Source organism: Pinus tabuliformis, chromosome X (assembly GCF_031772625.1).
Source record: "Pinus tabuliformis cultivar Carrire ecotype Pingquan chromosome X, CPIR1, whole genome shotgun sequence".
Classification (NCBI taxonomy): Eukaryota; Viridiplantae; Streptophyta; class Pinopsida; order Pinales; family Pinaceae; genus Pinus; species Pinus tabuliformis.
In genome coordinates, this window is record NC_142308.1 from 1,334,114,815 (window position 1) to 1,334,142,549 (window position 27,735).

The window sequence follows — 27,735 nt, forward strand, 5'->3', positions numbered from 1 at the left end:
GTCGTGATGTTAATTTATACCCCCTGCCCCTGCTTTCGCACAAGTCACTAAGCCTTAGGGCTCTATCAATCTACCCTTTATTCCGCCCTTCAATACCTTCGTGAACATATACGATTGACCTTCGTGCAGCCCTAACTTGCGCTCAAGTACTTTCGCACAACTATGAAAAGTACCAATCAATTATAGTAAGCGTCGTGTAAACTAGTATCTTTACTTGTGTTCAATTAACAGATATAAATGCATACATTCACGCATCAAATAAACATTGTAAGACAAAACCAGACTGCAATATAATCAAATGCATTGACAAAGACTAAATACATAGTAATTAAAAAATACTTCTCTTTATTGATATCTTCCAGTTTAATACACACTCTATCCACCCTGCGCACACAGTTGTAGGGGTCCGTGCACTTAGCTATGGACTTCCATCCTATGCCTATGTGCACTCAGCTATGGAGCCTCTACCTACGCTAAGACCCGAAATGCTTAGACTTCCCTACCCGAAACTCCCAAAGCTTAATTGTTTCTATAACTAGAGCTTACTTATGTAGCTCTTTTTTATACAATCCCATGTTCCGCAGACCATGGGTAGATCTTTATAGCTGACTTAACACTTTACAACATAAGGGCGGACAACCTATATAACTTTTTACAACTTCATGCTCTGTGACCACAAAATATGGAGACTTTACAACTTTCTTACAAAATTGTCCCAAAACATGGGCTTTCAGCCCCAAAACTGCTCTTGGGGGAATCCATTCCCAATAGGCACCCAACACAACCATGGTGACTTACCCTCGAGTCGCTCTATGGTCACAAAGATCTTAGCACGGAGACCTCCCAGCTTGACCTGTATCACGACAACCTTAGTGGTGCACTACATGACCACCTGCTTCACTTCTTCAACCAACTACTCTATCGCTGGTCCTGAACTCTTAGCTTGAAGCTTCTGCTGAGTTGCTTGTAGACTACCAAGCTTGCCTTCAATGGAGGCCATGACTAAATAAGATTCATCCAACCAAGGCTTCAAGCATGCCTTCAACACTACCTCTTTGTGTTGCGCTGCATCTACCTGTTCCTTCAATGTTTTCGCCTCCTATAGCTTTGCCAGTCTTTGTGTGAGAGCAATGGTGTGTGCTTTTCCTTTTACTTTGTCATAGCACTACTACAGTTCTCATGCCTCTATCTCTAGCCATTGTACATTAGGATCCCCCTGCAAATTGGTCAGGACCTTGAATGGTTATTCAAATAGCCGTGTGCAGTCTGCTACTACACTATCTATTGTCGCTATCACCTTTTTTACTACGGTTGCGCGCTTCTCCTTTACTTCCAGCGGAGTTAAAGTTTAGGCCTTCAACTATAAATATACAATCTGTAGGTTCAGCTCCAGTTGAACCTTAGCCAACTCTGTACGAGCATCACACACCCCTATAGCAAGCTTGTAGACCTATTCATATGCCTCCACATTCTCAGGAATGGCCAATTTGGGGACCATTCAGTAGGCTTCCTTTACGGCCTTGATCATGCACTAATTTGTGTTAGTAAGTTCCACCATGGAAGTGTGGGTGGTATCACGTTGCAGGGTCATCTACACATTATTGACCTTCTGCTCATTGATCACTTGCAAAGCACGCTACTCCCGGGCCCTTAGCTCTGTGATCACTCCATCCTGGAGTAGGTGGAGCACCTCGTAAGGAAGGACTGCCAAGTTCAACCCTACTCCCTTGAGGGCACTCATAGCGGGCCTATCAACTTTGTTTTCTATGGTTAGTGCTCCATCTGGTAGCACTATCGCTAGGGAGTCCTTCACATGCAGCATCACGATGGCTTCTGAAGTACTAATGGTGAGGTTGGTGGACACTGTGCCAACCTATGATGCATGAATCTACAGCTCATGCAGACCCATTTGGATGGCCCCCAATAATTACTACTATTGCTACTCGAACTACTGCAGTACCTCCGTGGTGACATCCCACACCATATCTCCAATGTCATTCAAATCTCCCTCTGTTAGGGTGATTGGGTCTAGTGATGCCTTACTGGCCTTGGATTTCTTCTATGGCCCCACTTTTTCTTGTTCTCTTGGATGTTTGATGCAGTACAACACCGTCTATGGGTCCACTCCATGCTACTTTGTTTGCTCGTCTGTTTCTTCCTCTGTTTCGGGCGAAGGTGACCTCACACCTTTGTCAGAGCCACAGTTTGTTTTGCTTGTCTACTCTTCTACCTACTGTGTGGCATTGCACTTTTCCTAAGCCTTGTTAGCAGCCTCCTTCTTCCTCTTCTTAGCCAGCTGTTCCATCTTGAGCTTAGCCTCCTCCATTTTTCACTGCACTGCATACTTGCTCGACCCCACCCCCGAGTTTGAGGTAGCATGCCACTCTGTTGGCTAGTGATCAAGAACTACATCAATCGAGTCATCAGTTGCCAAGTAAGGCAAGTCATGCCACTTCTTCTCAGGGTCCTTTCATGCCCTCATCGATACGTGCTGAAAGTCTGCCTTGAACTCCATGTACTCCTGGATTTTGGCAAACACAGTAGGTGACAATCGCGGCGTGCGATTGATAGCCATGTGTATATGCATTTTCATCAATATCTAGAAGATCTTGCTATCCTTGATGTGTTGAGCATCCTTGGTCACCCACAGTAAAGTGTACTTCACTTCTTCTGGCAGGTCTGGAATGATCGAGGTAAATTGACTATCTTTTGGCAGCTCCCAACACAATGGATAGCAAGAGCCACGCATAGTGAAAGGTCTTGTTGAGCTCCTATGTCTTGTGGAAGTTTGCAAGGAACTCATCATAGAGATAGCGCACCCAATTAAACTAAACTCCTTTGGTGCATTGGGCTCCTAGAGCAATGACAAGTGTCAGCACTTCATCTATGCGACACTTCCTCATAACTTTTCCTACCAAAACCTACGTGGCCACCTTGACTATAGGATTGAAAATACTTGAGATGGCATATCCTCGTGGCTTCTTCATGAGCTTGAATTTCTCCTTCATGGCCTTCGTGAGGGCCTGCTCACCACCTTTTCCACCAAACATCATGGCCATATTTTCTTCTGTATAGGGTAGCCGTGTGAACCTATGGATCAACTTGTTGGTGATGGGTATCATCTCCTCTAGCCATAGACACACATTTTGCACCAAGCATAACAGCTACTTGATGACCAACAATATAATGGGGGTGTGATTGTAGTCCGGCACCTATAGCAGGTTGAGCAGAACTACCTTGTCTACACCCCTGAGCCACTTCCACGGTTCCAATGTAGTCATCCCAATGGTTGTATGAACAATGTTGTGCATTAGTTGTTCTGTCACCAAGTGAGGGAACTTCTCACTGTCAGCTAAGTCCCAATCTTCTAATTTCAATAGCGGAACCTACCCCAAGCATGGTCCTTCAAATATAATCTTGTCCGACAATAGAGGTATGTGTTGGGTGACCTTGCTTTCATCGATGTCCTTCGACACCTTGGTCTTTCCCTTGCACAGAGGGACGTATTCATGAAACTTAGTAATAGGGTTAGAACCCTCAACTTTAACGTCCTCCACTTCCACGCGCAAATCCTCATCATCCATCAGGATGTCCTCAATCTCTTCCTCCTCTGACTCCAAGTTAATAGTTTTACCCTTTTCTTGTGTGGTGGGTTTGTCTTTTTGTGTGTTTTTTCTAGGCGACGTGTGCACTAGTATCAGATCCTGCTTGCCATTCTTATCCTTCACACTCTCCTTGGTGAGGGTAGGCTTCGGCCTAGGCATCCATGGTGACTTAGGGACTTTAGCTAGTACCTCTGCGACTTCCAGTGTAGCTCCCTCTACCTCCATAACAACCTTCGGCATAGGCCCCTCAGTTGTCACTGCTTCAGCGTCCATAGCTTCATATCCTGGGATAAAATCACAGATGAAATTGTGGTCAGACTTGGGAAATTGATCAAACACTGGGTAGTCAAGCAATTCTTCGAAGAAAGTGCAGATCATGCACGTTTGAGAGCTCACCAACTAAATGTTCAAAATGCCAAGTGTTTTTCGTTGGTCCTCCACATGTAATTTATAAGCCGTTTTGAATTCAAATCCAACTATTCCCCCCAAATTCGGTTCATTAATGCTAGACTAGAGGCAAATTTTAAAGGATATCACCCATAAATTTCACCTTAAATGTCGGCCCCCCACTCCATTTTGTTGCATTCTCATCGTCAAATAATGAATAGTGAGTTTAACAGTCACTTTCCAGCTGACCTGCATGATTTCTCTCCTGGATAGCATAACTTTCTTCGTGTTGTCGCGAAACCTGTGACATCTCTTCATTCCACACAATCCTCCAATCACGCAGTTCTGCAACTTGGGCAATGTAGTTTATAGTCCCACACCTCCTTTCTGCTGCCTAGAGTGCTAAGACTATGCTACCTTCATATAGTCACATGGCCAGATCACCGGTGTATGGATTCAATTGGTTGTCATTCACCTTTCCTGGGAAGGGATCTCCGTTCAATTTAACCAACTGAACTACTCCACCATCGGTAATTTCCTTAATGACATAGGGCCCTAGCCAGTGTATCCTGAATTTTCCTAGAAATTTATCAAACTTGTTGTCATATAACAAAACCATATCATTTACCATAAAGGTGTGTATTTTAATGTGTCTATCACGCATCCTTTCTTGCACTACTTTTGGACCTGTCTGTGGAATCTAGCTAGAAACCTTTCTTCCTCAAGCTCAGCAAGTTGCAAGAGCCTCTCTTCCAGGGCTCTGCAATCCTTCATACACATGAGTGCTGCTATGCATAGACTAGGCACAATGTATTCCATGGTCATTACTGCTTCAACACCATATACAACCCTAAAGGGTGTCTGCCCAGTCAACTTTTTACATGTCATTTGATAGGTGCATAGTACTGCGAGTATGCACAGGTCCTAATCACTTCGCTGAGCATTGAAAACCTTGGTCAACGCGTTCTCTAGTACCTTATTGAATTCTTCCACTATCCCATTAGAGTGTGGGTGATAAGGCATGCTTTTACTGGTGATACACCTGAAATTCCTCTGTCAGCACGTTGATCATTTCATTTAGAAAGTGTGTACCATGATCACTCATCAAAATATTTAGACACCCAAATCGCGTCAGTACATACTCAAAGAGAAACTTTGTAGTGGTCACACCTGTGCAGTCCTTCACAGGCTATGCCTCTGCCCATTAAGTCAAATACTTAGTCACGATGATAATGGACCATGCTCCTGTCTTCTTTCCTTGGAGCTGAATGGGTCCCACAAAATCTATTACCCGTTTCTCGAAAGGTTGTAATGTCATCTATGGGTTCAGAGGTAGAACATCTCTCCACGATGGTCTGACATTCCTTTCACACACGCTGCACGCCTTGCAGTAAGCTTTTGAATCTTGATGGAGGGTTGGCCACCATAGCCTTGCGCGTAGAATCTTTTGTGCAGTCACTCTTCCTTCGTAATGCCCTCCCACGGCAACCCCATGAGAATCCACGAGGATACTGCTCCTTTCGAACTCTGGTACATATCATCATAACAATTCATCAGACCCCATTTTCTATAAATGTCTGATAATGATATAAAATTATGTCACGCTCACCACTAACTCCTTTTTCTGCTGGGTGGTGTAGCCTTCTGGGGTAGGTCCTATCATTAGGAAGTGTATGATGTCTTCAAAGTGACCATGCACGATGCGCACTGCAAGGAGCTGCACGTCAGGAAATCCTTCCTCCAAATTAGTGGGCTCTTACCCTGTTTCGATGCGTAACAGATGGTCTGGTCCCATGTTCAGTCGTCCAGGCTTCATAATAACTTCAAAATCATACTCGTGGAGAAATAATAACCACCTATAGATTCTCCCCCCCAACACAGGCTTATTGACTAGGTATTTCAAAGCAGAATGATGCGTATACATCTTAAAATCTCCACCCAGCAAATAGTGTCTAAAATTTTGGAGCGCGTATACCATGGCTAATCCTTTGCGCTTGGTGGTGGAATAGTTCTTCTCAGCCTTGGATAACCTCTTGCTTACCAATGCTATAGGATGGTCCAATTCTCCTCTGCCAGCCTGTGTCAACACTACTCCCAGTGCTATACATGATGTGTCTACATGTACAAGAACCTCCTTTCTCCATTCCGGGAAGACTAAAATTGGTGCAGTGACCACTTTTCCCTTCATCACATCCAAGCTTTTCTATTAGTCCTCGTTCCAACAAAACGTGACATCCTTTTTCAACAACTTCTCCATAGGCACAGTAATTTGGGCATAGCCCTTGATAAACTCCTTGTAGTACCCAGTATGTCCCAAGGTTACCCGCCGCTGTTTCACACTCCTTGGCATCTCTAGGTTAAGTATCACTGTGATCTTTGTAAGATATACCATCAGTCCCTGTCTACAAACCACATGACCTAGAAAAGTCCCAGAAGGGACACAAAACAAACATTTCTTCAGATTGAGCACAATTTGGTACCTTCGACAAGTATCTAGCATTAAGCGCAAACTAGCCACATGGAATTTTACCAACCCAAACATAGTCCAGTCATCAAAGTACACTTCTAGAAAATTATGAATGAAGTCTTTGAATGCAGTAATGACTATGCGGGAAAAAATTGCAGGAACATTCTTTAATCCGAAAGGCATCATGGTGTATTTAAAACATCCCCATTCAATCATGAAGGTCATCTTTCTTCTATCTTCAGGTGCGATTTTGATTTGCTGGTACCTAGAAAACCCATCAATGAAGGAGTATGCTTCCTGGCCACCTACATTATCCAATACCTCATCAGTCAACATATTCAGGAAAGGATCATGCACGAAAGCATCATTCAACTTCCTGAGATCTATTCATATCCTTATTTTATCCTTCTGCTTCTTTTCCCTTACCACCATTGGGCTCACCCAATCAAATTCTTCTATAGGCTCAATGATTCTTGTCATGAACATCTTATATAACTCTAAGTGGACCTTCCCCTTATACTTCGGATTGAAACGGTAAGGTATTTTCTTAACCAATTTCGCATTAGTTTTTAATGTGATCTTCATGACGCCTAGGTCTCCTATTCTCCCCTTTAACTCCATAAACTTGGTAGGGAACAATCCTGGTATTCGCGGAGAAATTTGGAGACCTTATCTACTATTGCATCATCCCAGTAATCTCCAATCTTCACAAATTTGGGCTCTGCCTCCATACCAATATTTATTTGTTTAGTCTTTAGCAGCATGGTTATATCAGGATTCTCGATCAATGGTCCCTTAACCTCACAGTGACCCTCGGTTTCAGGAATATCAATATTTTGTGGGTCCTCATCTCCTTCTTCAGTAGTCACATTATAGCATTCTCATGTGTGGCTAAGTTGAGTAGTCCAATCAGGTTGAATCAGATCCAAAGGATCCTGCGGTATCCTAAAGATCGTTTCTTTAACCTCTTGTAGTGCTTTGTCAATATAGTCAAACCCATCTTCAAAGATGAACATCATTATGATCCCTTCGCACAAAATATCCCATTTTCCTATGCCATGGCAGAGCTCTATCTTCAAGTGCTAGTTCATCGGGATGACATCAAGGGTATGACAAAATAAGTGCACCCATTTAAGTTGGGGCTTCTCTCCATAGGCCTTATCCCATTTGGCCAAGTGTGTGTGCAGATCATCGTTCCTGTCATACCTGTCTATCACTCATACCTTTGACTTCCCAAAGTGTGTTCTCATCATCCTCCTACACTCGCGCCAATCATCAAAACTACCCTTGTGCGTACCCCACCATCTCGTGGCTGTAGCACGTAGTGCCTAGTCCAAAGCTTGGAAGCGATGCTTCTCTTGTTCTTCCCTCTCAAATGCATCCAAAAACACATCCACATTATTCAAGCCATCATAAGTGGGTAGATTCCTTACCTCTGATGACACAAAACACAACGACTGGGTCATCATGTTACAACTCAGCATGGTTACTTCATGTAACCGATTTTTCAAGCGCTCTAATTCGTTGTCTGAGTCTAAGTTGTAGGAACTCTTGCAATCCCATGTAATTTGTCCATCCGCTGTCGGATTCACCCAATCTTGGTCTCGTGTTATTATCTTATATATGTAGTCCAAATCATCATTGCTTTTGTAATCATGGACTGGTTCTGTATATTGTGATCCTTCAGCAGGATCTAGGGGTACTATTATGCGAAGTGATTTCTTTTCAAATATCATCTTTCACTTATTTACATTGATTAACCCGTTCATGTCAGTAGCTCAATCAATGCCCAAGAGCGCAAGGTAGGGGTTGTTGTCATCCACAATTTCTATTACTTCAAAATTAGCCAATGTGCTCGTGCCTTCAATATCTATAGATAAGCCGTCCCATGGGGATGATCTTCTGTTGATTTTACATCCTTAACTAAATCAGAGACCGCTGCATCATGGGTCTTCCTCTTTGCTCCCAAGTTTGCTTCTGCAAAATGTTTGCATCTGACCCTGGATCTAGAATAACCTGATCCATTTCATATTCTCCTATCTGCATGGTGAGTCTCATTTCTCATCATGTCCTTACCTTATGCTTACTGATCTTTTGTACCACACGCGGTTCACCAAGAGTGGCTCCGACACACCTATTTATAAGTTCTTGTAACCCCTTCACAACCTTTCTATCGCGCAGCAGCTTCATGTAGGTCTCTAGAAAGGTTGTAAGAATAGAAGGGTCCATTTCCTGAACAATTTTATCCTAGCTTCCTAAGGTAGAGGTCTCAGTGAAGCTCTTCTTTGCTTCCATGAACTTTTACATTCAGATCTTCTTCCCAAGGCTCAACCCTAATTATCTACAAGTTCTCAGTCGGCTGCGGGGGTAGCACCCCTTTGTCGCATATCCTTTCTATTAGTGTAGGAAAATCCTCAGTCTCATGATCAAATTGAGTACAATATCTGCACGACAGACATGTTGGGTTAGTGAATTCGCAAGCATAGTGTCCTGGTCCTCCATAATTATAATTGACCAGCTATCCCTGACCTCTGGCAGGTCCTCCTCCTCCTCGGCCTTGTTCGCATCCTTGAAAGCCTATTCACACCATCCCAACACCCTAGTGAGGAGGCCACATTTCTACTTGAACTCTATAGGTGGGTGTTCTATCCATAATCAATTCATAAATTCCGTAGTTCCACTCATCATGCCCTACCGACCTGCAGAAGTTGCAGAATAGTTGTTGCGGTGTTTGCACAAACTTCTATAGAAAATGACAATTATCAATCGTATGTTTCCCTGATACCTGACATATAACTCATCACAACGCAGGCCCCGCGCTCAGTCCTGCTTGGGCTTCTGGCCTCAAAGGCATTGGTCCCCCTCCTACAATATAGTTCACAAAGACTAGGCAGTGGTCTTTATCATGCCCTTGACCTTTACATTTCAGGCACCATACCTCTTTGTACGCCTCTGGCCAAATTGTTCTGTCCTGCTTCAAACTTAGTATTTTGAGGCAAATATTTTGCAACTGTGCATGGATCTGTTGAACCCACAAATTTGGATCTTGTGTTGATGTTTCATGTAGTCTTATTGCGATCTCCAAGGCCTCTGCCTAAGTTGTAATCTTATGTTCTGACAGTGCAACCCTTAGGTGATGCAGGAGCGAAGTCACGAACCACTCGTCGTGCTGTCCATTCAGTAAGTTCATATTAGCTTCATGGATTTTACACTTCAATCTATGATCCAATTCCTAAGGCGTCTCACCTAGTTTCATTGTGATTTCCTTGAATCCCACAATTGACTATGCCTCGGATTTAGGCCTACTGAGCTCTTTATTCAGCGCGGTCTGGATCTCAACCCAGCATTTTGGTTATCATTAGAGTACTTGATGTACCAAGTTAGCGTGTGATCCTGCAAAGCACTAACTAGCATCACCTTCTTCATGTGATCGTATGTGACACCTTGAGCTTCCCATACATCTTTTACGATGAACCTCATTTCCCAAAGCCCTTAAAGAAAGGAAAATTCACTCAATTTGCCATGGTGAACTCGGGTAGGGGTGGCGGTGGTGTGCGTGAAGTCACAGGTGACGGTGGTGAAGGTGGAAGTGGTGTGGGTGGAGGTGGTAATCGAGGGAACCCTTTTTCTCAACTAAACTACACTTTTTAGAGAAGCCTGTGCTGCTCCCTCTTTGTCACTCAAAGGAGGTGAAATTAGTGGGCTATATTCAGGACCTTTTCTTCCTTTTTTCATGTAAGTCTTTCCACTTCGCATAGCTCCAAACATCAAGGTAGTTGCATAACCTGTTTTTCACACAATAACATCTTAATCCAAGTATTTAAAGACTTCAAGTACTTACCTCACAGACCTGTGAAAAAGCGCCACTCTACCTCACTATAACTGACTGAGGTGTCGACTACAAATTCTATCACAAACCCTCCTATGATGTGATTAAGCCAATGATCAATAGCATGGGAAATCCTATCCTCAGAGGCTTCTAGTCTCTGTACTAACTCCGAGGTCCAGACAATAGGACCATCAAGCCTCCACCTTCCTTGGTTATTCGCTAGCTTTGTGATCCACTTGTATAACTCAACTAGAAAGGAACAAGAAAAGATATCATGGATGTATGTATGTAGGTACCTGTCTAGCCATTGTTCCTATGTCAGCCACAGATTTTTGTTCTCCTATGCTGCAAATTCATGGATCTTCCTATATAACTAGCCCCTGATCTCTTTCTTAGTTGGATTCCAGCGATACAACATTACACATCTCTCATCCAGATTCTGGTCTCGACAATGGAACCATTTGGTGGCTCGGTGGGCCTTGACCTAGGTTCAGCGTTAGAAATCCAAAAAAATCCCTATGCTACTAGCCCTTTCGACATTAGCCCGTAGAGCACGGACCAAAATCTCACCCAAAGCAGTATGGGGGGATGCTAGAACCAAGTTTCAGCACCTTGAGATGGTCATGATGTCAGTTTATACCCCATGCCCCTACTTTCACATAGGTCAGTAAGCCTTAGGGATCTATCAATCTACCGTTTATTCCGCCCTTTAGTACCTCCATGAAGGTATATGATTGACCTTTGCATAGCCATAACCTGTAGTTCAGGTACTTTCGCGTAGCTATGACAATGTATTGTATAGGTTCCATAGTTATCTCAAGTGTTTTACTTATCTTACCAATCAACTATAGTTAGTGTCGCATAAACTAGTATCTTTACTTGCGTTCAATTAATAGATATAATCACATACATTCATGCATCAAATAAAAATTGTAAGACAAACCTAGATCACAATATAATCAGATGCATTAATAGAGGCTAAATACATATTAATTACAAAATACTTCTCTTTATTGATATCTTCCAGTTTAATACAGACTCTATCCACCCTGCGCACATAGCTCCAGGAGTCTACCCACTCAATTGCAGACTTCCACCCTAGGCCTCTGCACACTCAGCTGCAAAGCCTCCACATATGCTAAGACCTGAAACACTTAGACTTCCCTACCCGAAACTCCCAAAGATTAATTATTTCTCTAACTAGAGCTTACTTACTTAGCTCCTTTTTATACAATCCCATGGTCTGTGGACCATGGGTAGATCTTTGCAGCTGACTTGACATTTTACAACACAAGGGAGGACAACCCTTTATTTCTCTTGACACCTTTGTGCTCTGCAACCATAAAAGGCGGAGACTTTACAACTTTATTATAAAATTTTCCCAAAACATGGGATTTTAGACTGAAAGCTACTCTTGGGGGAACCCATTCCCAACATGACTAGAAAGAAATCATACCACATACTGGAGCTTTATTACATAACTCATTATGGTATTTACAAAAACCACATATACACATATGCACATTTGCTAAACCAACAAATAAAATGATATGATGCATGTATCAATCAACAAGGGAATCCATAGGATCACACCTCCACCCTCAAACCAATACCAGGATTTAGCTCCTTCCTAGGAAGTCTAGAATCCACTATCACTATCAAAGTTGCATCTAGTGTCTAGTGCAATAACCATGCGCCACTTGTCCTCTCAGTGAATAGTTACCGACTCATTGTTCCACGGTGCACTGCCAATGTGCATCTTATTCCATCTCGCAATGATCATGACCAAAAAAAAAATATCTACGACATTCCCTTCTCTATTGCACAGTCCCTCGAGAAATCTAGTCACTCCCTTTTGTGTAGTCACTCACCCTCTAATTTCCCTGGAACCCCATATCCCGAGTGATCCATCCCATGGCAAGGCTTCCTCGCATTAGAAGATAAAAAAACCAAGGCATAAACCTATCTCAACTATCATATTGGTCATAGCATTTTCATGGCAATCAATGGACACTATTGGGTACCATTGTCCCACAATGGCCTTGCTCCCGAAGTACTCTACCTGCATAATGTTGCATGTTCCAATTTATTTTTTTGTTGATGTCGATTCTTGCAATCGATTTCGGCCACCCAATTGGGCATGTCCATGTATTCCTATTCCAAGCACGTAATTATCATTAGATTCAAATAAATTGAAATAACCTCAAATCATACCTCATTGGTAGCTCATCAATAAGGTACACTTGCAATTTTGTTTGCTTCCTATCACAACAAGTCAAAATAACTATTTGGAAAAAACATCATATATAAAAATATCACATCAGGTTAGCTTAAATCATAATTGTCATATATCAACATCATAAACCACATGTAACCATCATAAACCAAAATCATAGATCACATTTAATCATCATATACCATAGTCATATATCACATGCATAATAAAACTGAAATAAAATACTGATACTTATCCTTTAATAAATACTTAGCTTCTACCTTTGTATTTATCCCATATGCACTATTGATCGGTTTCAACACTATACAAACACCTAGTGCCTTCTCCTCAACCATGTTCACATACACATAGTGTGCATCACACACATACAACTATACATGTCATACAACACCATGCAATACATGGATCTAGTACTGCATGCCCTCAACACAACATGTATAATAGGCACAAAATATGACATGTACACTAGTACCACATGTGCAAAGCACCACCTACACAATGTGTGCACAAAATAACTTGTACACGACACCACTTGCATAACGTTTACACAACACCACATGTCTACTACAACACTTTACAACATGTACACAATACCACATGTACAAAGTACCACAAACATGACATGTACATGACACCACATGTACATAATGCTACATGCACAACATGTACACAACACCTCCTACACACAACACCACTTGTACAACATGTACACAACACCACTTGTACAATAATGTACACAACACCATATGTACATAGTGCCACATGTATAACATGCACGCAACACCACCTATACATGGCACTGCATATCCAATATGTACATAGCCTCATTTGTCCACAACACTACATATCCAACATGTAAATAGAACCATATGTTCACAACACCACATATATATCTTGTACATAGCACCATCTATATCGAGCACTGCATATGCAACATTTGCACAACACTATATGTAACATCATGTACATAACATTGCATAAACAACATCTACACATGCTATGTATACACAACACTACATGTGCACAATATCACAAATGAAACATGTACAACATATACATTAGATTCACAACAATAGAACCTCACAACCAAAACCACACTATCCTTACCAAGAAACCTTGCTCCTAGTGTCTTATCTATGCTTGTCCCAGCATGTCGCGGACCACACTGCTTTCATTCCATTGATGTATCCATTGGTATAACGTGTCCATAACCTAGAAATAATATAATCACATAATATCAACTCATAAACACATGATACTGACCTCATATATTTTTCATGACTACTCTTTCCACTTGATTCCTCATAGCCATGAACCTCTTCCTGCCATTCGCCTGAATAAGTAATCATTCTTCCACAAGAACGATTCCTGATGACTCTGTCAAATAGTGGCATAGATGCATACATGCATACATGTATAATCATTAGCATAAAACAATCATCACATACATGTATACATATATCAACATCAATGTAATCATGATCATAACATAATTACCAGATACCATAAGTTCTAGGTTAAGAGAACTTCCTTTATTGATGCACAACATGCACACCATTGAGAACAAGCGTTCCCAACATAGCCAAACCATCTGACACCTTAGATCCATTTACTTTACCTTTTTGGTTACCTTTCTCATGACTTTACTACCACCATCCACTTACCACAATGGACCTAGTCAATCCAACCAACTGTAATAGTCTTACCTTCATCTATGCTTACTCATGCATTGAGCTTCATCCATGTCTTACATTACTTGTTGGGTACCACACAACTCTCCTAGAGATCCCTTAACTTCCTCTTCCCAAAACCAATTTCCAATACTCAAAACATAAAAGGCAATACCAGGAAACAACCAAGAAGAAAACCATGAAAACAAATAACAACGTGACACCGCAATAAAGTAGCATAGCTATGCACCAAACACAATCAAAATCTCAATTCAAGAGAAACAATCGAAAAATACCAAAAGAACAAGACTAAAAATAGACACCATGAATCAATCCCCATGATTCATAAAGAAATCTCGACCTGAGCATCCTTCAAGATTTCATGGAAATTTCTCTTGCCATGCAACTCCCTGCATCACACTGTCATAGAAACATAACTGTTAGCACATAAATAAAAATTGAAATAACCTAGTTACCTTATCTTGCTATGCCAAGCATGTTTCCTTGTAGCTGAACATGTCCATGCCATCTCTCAAGGGACTCCAATCCCCTTGATAGATCCACCTGTAACTAGAGACTAGCTAACATGAATCTTGTTCATAATGTCATACAATATTAAGGCCAAGAAGACTTCATGTATGTGAAGCACTCATTTGTTTGGAATTAGGGTTTCTAAACATAGCCGAAGGAATTCCTGTCTAATTCCTTCCTTTTACCTTTTTACTTTGTTGCAATCGAGGCTTGTTACATACTGTCACATCACCCAACTGTTAGTTATATGAACACATCAAGCATCACCTTGTCACACTAATATCTAACATGTTATTTTACAACTACTCACACATGTCAAACACATGTTCCAAATAGCAAGACAATTATATCTATCAACTTTTACAATCAATCATGTCATAATCCATAGTCATTAGACATAATTCTACAACTGTCAACTACATTCAAGTACATATCAACTGTCTCAACACATATATGTTAGTACAATAATATTAAAACAAGATCATTGGAATGCATACTCATATTATGAAATCATCAAACATTTAACTAACTTGCAAACATACCATGATAAATAAATCAAATAGACACGAAACACTCAAACACCAAATAGATGTCATAATCAAATAGTTAAGCACAAGGTAGATGACATAAACAAGTTCATACCTTAATGTATCTTATGGGAGGCAATATCGTCTACAAAATCAATCCATATTAGCACGAGATATATTCACAATATATTAATGGAAACATAAATAAGATCATGATATCCAAATAGTCACTAGATAACATGCTTACATCGTAACTCATACACAATTATCAATCACACATATGAAAAGTCTATCTAGATTAGTACAACTCCATATCACAAATACGTTGGCTCATACATGAATGTCATAACCCTAACCATCTATGTTGGCTTGATGGGCCTTGACCCAAGTTCAACCTTAGTCAGCCAAGAAAATCCCTAAACTACTAGCCCTTTCGGCATTAGTCAATGGAGCGCAGACCAAAATCTCACTCGAAGCAGTATGGGGGATGCAGGAACGAAGTTTCTACACCCTGAGATGGTCATGATGTTGGTTTTATACCTTAAACCCTTCCTTCTCACATAATGATAAGCCTTTAGGGCTTATCGATGTACTTTATTTTTCGTCTCTTAGAACCTCCGCAAAGGTATACAATCATCCTTCATGCAATCCTAAATGATGATTTAGGCACTTATGCACCTTTATAAATATGTTACTGTATAAGTTCCTGAATTATCTTAAATGTTCACCAAGTTTATCATACAATTAGAATTGTCTTAATGCAAACATATATTCTTACTCGCTTTCAAACAATAGATAGAAATAGATATATTCACACATCAAATTAGCATTGTAATGTAAACCTAGAAGTTAACATAATATAATTTGATGCAATAACCAGAGGTAAAATATGAAGTAATTTCATAATACTCCTCTTTATTGATGACTCAGTTTTCCAATATAGACTCTATCTGCATTGTGCACACAGCTGTAGGGGTCCGCGCACTCAGCTATATACTTCTACCCTAGGCCTCTGCGCACTTAGTTGTAGAGCCTCTTCCTATGCTAAGACTCTCACTCTTAGCTTGTCACAGATTCCTCGATGATGCCAACATAACTGACTTCTCTTCCTTAGACTCCTATAAGACCTCCTTTCTATACAATCCCATGGTCCGCGGACCAAAGGAAAATCTCTAAAACTGACACAACCTATCTAGCCTAAGGGAAGAAAACCCTTTTTGACTCTTGATATCTTCGCGCTTTGTGACCATAAAATGTGGAGACTTGACATTTATTTATACAAACTTCGGGCCTTCTTCCCCAGAACTTGAGTTTTTAACCCCAAAATTGACCCCCAGGGGACCTGTTCCCAATAGGCCCCCAAGACAAACATGGTGACTAGCCTTTAAATCACTCAGCTGGCATGGAGATCTTGTCGTGATGACCTCCTAACTTGGCTTGGACTGCTGCAACTTCGGCGGTACACTTGTACTGCCACATGGTTTATCTCCTCGACTAACTGGTTCATTTCTAGCCCTCCATCATTGGACTGAATCTTCTGCTGAGCCTTCTATAGACTAGCCAGCTTGCCTTCAATTGTAGTTATCAAATAGGCCTTGTCCAACCAAGGCTTCAAGTGAGCCTTCAACATGCCTTCCTTGTGTTGGGCTACACCTACCTGCTCTTTCAACGCCTTGTCCTCCTGCATCTTACCTAACCTCTGTGTGATGGTGACAGTGTGCAATGTTTCTTTGACTTCATCGTAGCATTGCTACAACTCCCACACTTCCATTTCTAGCTATTGTATAGTAGGATCTTCTTGTAGGCAGGTGACTACCTCGAGCGGCTGCTAGAAGAGCGTGGTATATTCCTTCACTGCAATCTCTACTACTACTACTGTGTCTTTCATAGTGGTCTCATGTTTTTCTCTAATGTCTAACAGAGTCAAAGGCTGAGCCTTCAACCGCAACTCTGCAATTTTGAGGTTCAGCTCCAGCTGAACATTTTCGAATTCAGTTTGTGCATCGTTCACTCCAATAGCAAACTTTCGAACCCTCACATCTACTAGCTTAGCCTCGGGAATGCCCAGATCTGGGATAGTCCTGCATGCCTCAGCCACGACTGTGGCAATGCGCTGGTTGATGTCTGTAATGTCTTTTACAAGGTCAAGGGTGGAGTCTCTCTACATGGTTAGCTGGGTGTTTTTGACCTTTTATTCACTGATCACTTGTAATGTGTGTTGTTCACAAGCCCGAAGTTCCATGATCACGCCATCCTGCAAAAAGTGAAGTGCCTCATTGGGAAGCGCAGCCAAGTTGCACCCAACTCTCTTGAGGGCACTGACAGCAGGTCTGTCAGCTTCAGTCTCTATTGTTAGTGTTCCATCCAGCAACACTATTGCTCGGGGATCCCTTGCATGTAGCATCCCTGCAATTTCCGAGGTTCCAGGTGCCAAACTGGTTGACGTCACGCTGGTCTGTATCTGCGATACGTGGATTTGTAGATCATGTAGACCCGTCTGTATAGAACCCAACACTTGCTATTGTTGTTGCTTGAACTGCTGCAACAGTTCTGCAGTGGCATCCCGAACTGTATCACCGATGTCATTTGAGTTCCCCTCTGTTAGGGTGATTGGGTCCAGAGATGTCTTGCTAGCCTTGGACTTCTTCTATAGCCCTACTTTCTCTAGGACTCTGGTGCACTTGATGTGGAATAGAGTCATCTTTGGGTCCGCTCCTCCCTGCTCTATCTGATCATCTTCTACCTCAGTCTCTCGAGAAGGCGAATTCTAACTCTGATCAAAGTTGTGCTCCTCTTTGCCTACCTATCCACCTAACTGCTACGCGGTAGCATGCTCTGCCTTGGCCTTGTCGTCGGCCTCCTTTCTCCTCTTCGTGGCCAACTATTCCATCTTCAACTTAGCTTCTTCCTTCTTCCGTTGTGTGACGTTCTTGCTAGATCCCGCTATTTTTTCCATGGCATTATGCCAATCTAGCAGCCAACAGTCGAGGACTGCTGCAATTGCATCATCTGTGGCCAAGTATGGTAGGTTGTGTAGAGCCTCTAACTTGCACCTAATTATCTATCATTACCTACAGCTTTTCCTCACTTATCCCTCTCTTTTTCCCTATTTTCCTGATAAACCTATCCAGATCATTACATTTGATGTCTTTAAGCATGATTGGTTAACTTTGCTAATGTTTGACTGTTTGTCTAGATTTTTGACATATGCACAGAGTTTCCGCAGTTGTCTGGCAATTCCGCAGCTATCTAGTCATTCCGTAGCCTTTTCATTGATCTCTATGTTCCACGTGTCATTTTGAAAAACGAATCACATGGGCACGTGGGAATGAAGGTGTTAAAGGTTCCTATGCTATTGGTTCGGTCAGCAACGCCACGCACACCTCCGGTCAACGTGGATCAAACTTCGGTCAACAAAGCCAGCTCAAACGGTGCTGCGTGAGCTGATAGGTCACGTCACTCCAGATGGCGATTCCTCCACGCTATGCAGGTTATGGGAGACAGGATCCAACCTTGGATTCAACCTCCATGACGACCGTACCCTCCAGATAACACACAGACCTGTTTACGTGTTGCTGTACCATTTAATTAGCATGACTGTCAGTTAATTTCTAGTTTCATGTTTTACGCAGTAAGCAGTTGTTCATACGCCTATAAAATCTAGCGTCTGCGCACGCTTAAGGATTAGTTTTTAGTTGCTTTGTTTATGTAATTGCTGCAATTTTAGTGTGTACAGAAACTCTGTTTTGAAGCTGCTATTTCAACACTTTTTACTGTAATTTCTGCATATGAGTTAATAGAAGACTGTGTTGTTTTGACTCCTTCAAGTAGCTGATCTTTCCTTGGGTTTTGTGGATGGAGGGCCCCCATTCATAACAGCCTTTGTACAGTAAATTTACCTTTATGTTCTTGCCATTTCCTTCTTTTGAATTCAGCAATTTTCCTTTTCTTTAATACATGTACAATTTTGATTTACTTTCACTGTCATCTCATTTCCAGCATTTACTTTAACTGATCAGGATTGTTTTCTGCAGGTGTTAGCCCAGGATTGTGTGTCTTTGTTGTATTTTCTTTATCTCTAATGGTATTTTTAGTTGTCATATTCATAGTTGCTGCCTTTATTCTGTTTTTCTAGCTTGATTTCTAGTTTAGTTTCTCAAGTTGTATGCTAACATATTGATGGTCTCCTTATCATAAGTTGTTCATCTTTAAGAGATCAGAATACTAATAAATCACAGCTTGCTTTGAGTAGTTTTTGACTTATATCACTAACTCTTTCTTCACTTGTTACACATTACAATGTATGTTGGAAGAAGAATGTTGGAGAGAGGCACAATGGTGTTATAATTTGTCATCTTAGAGCTTGATTACTTTTTAGACTTATATCTAACTACTTCTTAATCGTGTTTCACATAGTACTATATGTTGGAAGCAGAGTGTTAGGAAGAGATGAACATTATAATTAGTCTTTAAAGTGGTTTTTCTTACCTTTTTATTGCAGCAGCATGAGTAGTGACTAGTGCCATTAGAAAGTGGTTTTTATGCTTTGCTTTCAGTTTCATTTCAAGTTATTTCTTTCAAGATCTTTCTTTGCAAGTTTAGAAGGTAGTTAGAAACCACCAGTTACACACACTCACTCATTTAGAAACCACCATACACACACAAATCACTCATTTTTTTATAAAATCATCACTCCATCTTAGGAAGTTAAATTGACCACAACACCCCCAAACGACAAAAAGATCTAAGAGGTTACTTAAGTATATACTGTACACCTTCACTTCATCAGCTTACGAGCCCCGGGTTGACAATTTATGATAGCAATTTAGACAACACTAAATTGACTAAACAGGTTGTGCCACTTCTGCTTAGCGTCCTTCCACGCCCGTATTGAGACATGGTGGAAGTCAGCCTTGAATCCGATGTACTCCTACAACTTCTCAAAATTTGTAGGTGTCAGTCGCGGCTTGCGGTTGATGGCCATATGGATGCTCATCTCCATCAAGATCCAGAAGTTCTTGTTGTCCTTTATCTACTGAGGATCCTTTTTCGCCCATACTGAAGTGAACTTCGCTGCCTCTGGTATGTCTAGCATGACCAGAGGAAATTGGCTATCTACAAGTAGCTCCCACACAACCAGCACTATGGACATCAATAGCCATGCATAGTGGAAAGTTTTACTATGATCTTGTGCCTCGCAGCAGTTCATGAGGAACGCACTACAGAGGTAGTGCACCCAATTAAATTGAACTCCCTCTCCACATTGGGTCACCAAAGCTATCAGTGGTGCCAACACTTCATCTGTGTGACACTTCCGCATGACCTTCCCTACGAAGATTTGCGTCGTAACCTTGACTATGAGGTCAGAGATGCTCGAAATGGTGTAGCCACGTGGCTTCTTTATGAGCTTGAATTTTTCCTTCATCACCTCAGCAAACACATTCTCACTAACCTTTCTACCAAGCACCATGGCTAGATTTTCTCCTGTGTATGATAGCCACATGATCCTATGGATCAACATGTCAGTAATGGGTATTGACTCCTCCAACCACAAACACCCATCATGCACCAAGCACTTCAGTTGCTTGATCACTACCATCGTGATAGGTGCACATTTGTAATGCAGCACCCATGGCAAGTTTAACAGACTTGCCTCATCCACACCTTTCAGTCACTTCCTCAGCTCCAAAGCAGTCACTCGAGTATTTTTTTGGAATACATGGTGCATAAGTTGGTCTGTCACTAAATGAGGGAAACACTTTGTGTCAACTAAGTTTGATTCCTCCAACTTCAAAAGGGGGACACGCCCCAAGCACAGTTCCTTAAAGACAATTTGGTCTGACAGGAAGGGTGTGTGCAGGGTGACCTTACTCTCATCAATATCTTTGGGCACCTTCATCTTCCCCCTGCACAGAGGAATGTATTCAGGTAGCTTAGAGATGGGGTCCGACCCCTCAGTTGCAATGTCCTCCATTTCCACTGCAATGTCCTCATCATCCATGGGGATTTCTTCCTCCTCTTCTTCTAGATCTAGGTCAATCATTTTTCCCTTTTCTTGTGCGACGGGTTTTCCCAGTTGTGGGTGCTTCCTAGGTGATGAACACACCAACGGCTACATTTTCTGCTTGTCCTTCTATGGTTTTGGACCATCTTGGGTCAGTGTATGCCTTAGCCTGGGTGTCCTTAGGGATTTAGGCACTTCTGTTGATACTTCTGCAGGCGCAAATTCTAGGGCAAATCCCTCTGCTACCATAGCTACCTCTAGAACATCACCCTCGACTATCATTGCTTCAATGCTCATAGCTTCTGCAGGTGTTAACATGATGCTATGCAACAACTCCTATTTCTCCTTTGGCAATGTCTCAAATACTGAACTTGCTATAAAAGCTTCAAAGCTTTCACAGTTCATGTGCGCCAAAGAACTCAACACCTCAATTCTCAAAATGCCAAGTGTTTTCCACTGGGAAACCCTTTGTAATTTATAGGCATTTTCGAATTCAAATATGATCATTCCCCCCAAAATCGGTTCATTAATGTGAGATTGGAGGAAAATTTTCAAAGATCTGGTCTGTAAATTCCAACTTAAATGCCACCCCCCTGCTCCATTTGGCCATTTTCTCATCGTCAAATCATGAACAGTGAATTTAACGGTCACTTTCCATCTATCCTACATTTTTTTCCTTTGGTAGTGCAGCTACCTATGCACTTCTACAGGCTCTGTGACATTTTTTCATTCTGCGTAGTTCCCCAATGTTGTTGGGAAAAGTATCCAATACGGAATGACCCTATCCCACTCTAAGGGTGATAGTACCTCAGCTACAACCGAATGCAAAGCTATTCAAGATTACTTCTTTATGAGATGTAAGAGAGGGGAGAAAGAGATCCACTAACCGTTGTCTTCCGCTAATGATTGATCCAATCTTCTCTCTTTGCTGCTTGCTCCCAGCTCCTTGCTCTTTCACTGGCCCAGCTACACAAAGATCCTGTAAAAGCACAAGAAAGGGAAACTACAAGAAGCATACATCCATAATTGATTCAAGGATTAGAATAAATCAAATATACAAGCATCAATACACCATTAAGATACATGCATATAGAAGAACCTCAAATGCTTTATTAATGGAAGAAGTAAAGTTCTGAGAGTGTTACAACCATAAGAGGCCCAATCCAGCAACACCTCCCAGTAGAGAGAAATCTCCTCTTCACCTCCTTCAAAGCAATCACCCAATAGTTCTATGCACAAACCAACAACACTTCCTTACATTCACAAGATTCCAGCCTCCATAGACCTCATGAGAGAGCTCTATATATAGGAGATTTGGAGAAAGGATGAGTCAGCTTGAGGCTGGCATGAAGCTGACTAGTGTCCTCTCCCACTTCAGTTATACTTCAGTTCTTGAGTCCACTTGGAGTTTCTTGCTTCCACTTGGAGATCTAGATCCTCTTACTCATCACAAGGCGAATTCCCTGATCCAAGTGTCATTTTGGAAGCTTCCTGGGCATTTGACACCTTGCAGAATGACTGTTCCACTTGGCCAATCTCACCCAGCGCAGGTAGCCTTCATTTCTTTTGACATTCAGCGCAGGTACAGAGTGGAGCAGTTGACATTCAGCGCAGATGCTCAGTGGAGCAGCTGACATGATCCAGAAATAGCTTGTTTTTGAGTGTTTTCAGGTGGATAACTGATTTTCAGTGCTGTGGTTTGCTGACCTTGTTCCTCTAGGGGTAGGAACAACATGTTTAGGGACTTTGGATCCCTCAGATTATTGACATTTCATGCTTCATGCTGTTAGGCACAAAAATGTCTATAACAGTTGCCCCCTAAAGTATGAGGTCGTTTATCGGGTGAAATGCTTTATCAGGAGGATCCGAAGTTCATTCAATTGCTGAGAGGTGCCCTGTAATAAAATACAATACAATACATTATTTTTCATTTTGCTTTCATGATCTAGCTGAGGCGGGCATTCCCATGCTCAGCTTTATAAATTCATTTTGGTACACAGAACAGACGATCGTCTGATGGTAGACTGATAATTCTCTGCTGAAATTATCATCCTTTGAGTAGGATGATCATCTGCTGCAATGATGTACATAACAAATGTCTTTATATCCTGAATATATATCGCAGCCCGGATGGATGAAACTAGATCCGGGGTCTTCAAACTTGTTCGATCTTCACTCTAAGTACAAGTCGATCCATGTGAGAATTGCGCTGAAGTCGAACATGGAAAGACATCGCTTGATTACCGGTCAATAATGTAAACCGTTAACAAGCGCGAGAGGAATCACCAATAATGACAATGACCCTCAAGGTACTGCAGTACAATTCGCGTGGTGTGAATAAAGGACTTGGCGTCGAACACCACACAAAATCTTTTGGTCGAAGGTCATTGATGTATACCTGTCGCCGGAAGTGAGAAACTTGCCATTGAGGCATGCAAGCTTCAAAGTACTGGGGGGGGTGTTCCTAGATCAACTTCTTGGATAATGAGCTGAAGTAGACAATAAGCGATCCGTCAAAGGAGGGCCTTAATGAATCCCACATCAATGACACGGAACGGAGCTAATGATTTTAGTGGAGGCGAAAACAATCTGTGAAATATGATTCAGGGTGGCGATCATGGGTGGATGAAGGATAATGTATGGCAGTGGATGGGACACGGTTGACTCTTTCTGAACAACATCTCTTGAACATATAACGACACTGATGTGATGGATTGGTAGCATTACCCCAAATGTGGATGGTTTGGCGAGGACCATGGTGATGAGACCGGTGAATGAAACAACCCAACCCGATGTGATACGGAGGACAAAGTGTCATGTTCAAGAGCGACTTGCTACCATTAAAGCTTTGAGGTTCTCCCAATTTTTCCCCAGTCATTTCTGACCAGTACCTCTTTATTTTTGTCAAGCTTGAGGAGGATAGCATATGCTTGTTCTATAACCTGCCCTTCGGGCAAGCCCATCACTATGTTTTAATGAGCCTAGCGATAGGGAAACTCGTTCTCGTCTAAAGACAAGTTTGTCGCTATTTAATCATTTTAACGAGTCTAACGACAAGGAAAACTCGGTCCTTTTCAATTTTAGAGAGTCTGAAAAGGTACAGAAAGTTAACTCCAAAATTCCTTTTTCGTCATCTAATCCCTTAAGTCCGAAAAGGTATAAAACAATACAGAAGGGATGAGTTTTCGATTACTTTAACGAGCCGAATAAAACAAGCGCTCGACCTTTTTGTGTAATAATCCCTCAGGTCCAAAAAGATTAAAATCTAGAGCAGGGATAGCTCTTCCGGTCACTTTAACGAGCTGGAAGGCCAAAACTCGGCAAACTTTTCATATTTTACGAGTTAGGAGAAAAGAGCTCAAAGAAGACTCGTCTTTTGAGGAACGAGTGATAAACAGGGATAGCAGCAGATTCCAGGTACAGGTTGGAATTTTCCAATCACGACAGTGTCACAAGGATGGCTAGGTGAAATCACTCTTCGCAGCTATTCCTCAAAATGGGTAAACAATCATATGGAGGTGAACGATTGGCCAACTGGAATGGAGGTGGCAGGTGCAAAACACAACCAAGGCTTTTATGGCTAATAAATTTACGATCACAATGGTTATTTACCGAGATGGGTTCATTTTTTAATGAGCTTGAATGCACCAAAACACTGCTCAAAAGCTTATGTTTATTTTTTAACGAGCATGAACTATGACGCTAAAACTGCTCGGATCTCGCTTTTCTATTTTTTAACGAGCATAAATTCTGCGGTAAAACTGCTCGAATATACCAGTCATAAGATAAGAATGTCTCCTGTGAGATAGCTATTTTTTATGGAGCTTTATCTCACGAAGCTATGCTCCTAATGTGGCAAAGTTTGACCTTTGACCCATATCCTTTCTTTATGCAAGTTTGGAAACGGCTAATCCTACGAGTTTAAAGGGTTAGACCTACAGGTTTAAAGGGAGGACCTAAAAATTTAAAAAATAAATAGTCGTCCCTTGCTTGCACTCCAAAAGGTTGCATGCCCCCAGGCATAAAGTACAATTTCAAGGCTGCCCCTACTTATCCGATAAAACATTTGTTTTAAAGGGTGAGGCTTGCCTCTTTCTGGTTACCCAAAGATTGTTTTGTTAACACCATCAAACGAAAACATCTCCTCGGCACTGTCTACCGAAGTAGACAATGGTGAATGACCTTTGTCAAACAAGTAACCTTGACAAAAAAATCCTGTTCTAGAACAACCCCTCTTCCGTCCACGGACGGGGTACGGACTAGTCATACTTTTTCGCGGAAATTCCACCTTATACCCAAGGTTTTCTCTGCCCAAAGCAGACCAGGATGCATGCCCCCTGGGTCCCAGTCCCATCTTTCCGAATCACTCGCACTCATCGGGAAGGAGGACTGGGGGTGGAGACATTTCTTGGGTGAATAGACCATTCAGGGTTGGTATTTGACTATTTGCGATGCGTGATCCCGAAATGAAAGTTGGTCTACGAGCTTGACCATTCTTCCTTCGTGTGGAAAACACATTACTCTAAAGAGTGAGGAGACTATAGCTCCCATGCAATATATATAGTCTCGTCCAAGGAGTAGGTTATAATCCAAGGGTCCTTGAACGACCATCACGTTCATTTGAACGGTCTTCCCTTTCAATGTAACAGGCACATTGGGGAGGATCCCTAACGGTCGACTGGTTCCTTTATCGAAACCCAAGAGATTTATTATCTCAGGCAAAAGCTCCGGGGAACCCAGTGCTTTCCAAGCAATAGAGGAAAGGATACTCACAGATGCCCCTTCATCAATGATAGTTCCAGCCATCACCATTCTATAAATTTGGACTATGATTCTGAATGGTATACTGGTTGGTAACCGGGGTCTGCCTAGTTGGTTCCAATCAAAGGACACAACCAGGTTGCTTGGTGGTGGGACCGAATACACGGCCGGATATGACCTTGACGATGTTCCTTCCTGCGATAAAGGAATGGGCGCATTGCCCTGATGCTCATCAGAGTCGGTGTTGATGAAAAGAATCTGGATGGTGTCATCCTTATTCTCTTCAGTGAGGGTGTCATTTGAAGATGAATCTTCAGTCACGGTGTCATTTGAGGATGAAACCTCTGAAGGAAGAACCGGGTCAACTGCCGTATCGACCTTTAGACTTTCGTCTGGTCTGGATCCAGTAGGTTCATTTTCAATGACTGACGCTTCAGCTGACCACTTGAGCAGGCCAGCTGTATTTTCAACCAACGAAGGACTTGGCACGAGTTTTTTGTATCCAGGAGGAAGTCCCAACGGTGAAACCGGGCGATCTTCCAAAACTCTCTTCGCTTCATCTAAGAAGGGACAACGGTGGATGGCGTGATTGCCTTCACACAGTCTGCAGGGGGATCTTGCTCCCCCTCTTTGTCTTGAACCTTCAGTTTCGCTGGTTGACGGTAAGCACTCAACCTGGCTATCAGAGGTTGACGCTCCCGAATTGTGCAACCGGGGGGACCAGTCCCTTAGTATCCGGGGAATACAGGGACAATCTCTATGGAAGTGGTCTCCTCTACATATGACACATGGCGATTTAGGCCCGGTCTGTGTTGTGTGTGGATTTTTGTCAGATGTCTTTTGCTTGCCCCCAGTCGCCTTAGGCTCCTTCTTCTTCTTCTCTCTCTTCTTCTTCTCCTTCTTCTCCATGGGAGCTTGGCTTTTGCCGGCTCTACCTTGCGAAGATGAAGGATTGGAGGAAGAGTTATAGGAAGTTGAAGGCTGGTGGGAAGCTCTAGACTGGTCTAACTGTTGACTCGACTGCTCAGGAACCATGGTGGTCTGAACTACATTAGTTGAGAATAGCCAAATAGGCAGGCCAATTGTCAGTCCTGGAAGCGACAATGTGGCCATGTGGGGCGCACCAACTTCTCCCCAAGAGGAGAATGGACTAGGATTTCCATCATGTGGAATTCCTTGGTTGGGGCGTTCCATGTTCTCAACCTAAGATCAACGCAGGAATAGGAGGTGATTATGTTCTGTTTAAAATAAATTTTATAACGACGGTTAGACACAACTTGCTTTTTCACTTTTTAAGAGTCGAGAAAAAGCTAAAGATGACTCTAGTCTCCTTTGATGTTTTAACGAGCCCGAAGTGACAAATGCTCGGATGGACTTTTTCAGTTATAGAGTTTGAAAAAGGCCAAAAGAAACTGTTCTGGAGTTCTAGGCAGAGGGTGTGCCAAACTTTTCGCAAAACCACAGAATACGTTTTACGGTACGAGTGGTCGATCTTCGTGAATGCTGTGTTCACTGCATTGCGATCAGTAGGGCGGCCGACACGGTTTCCTATTGGATAAAGGCTTTATTCCTATAGGGGTCTCCCAATATATACGCGACGGTACGTGGGAGCACAAGTCCGTATTGATACTTATCGCTTCACCATGGAGGAATCACCCAACCACTCAACGCTAAGATATCACGTTTAACGATGCCGGAACACGTCTCTAGCTTAGACC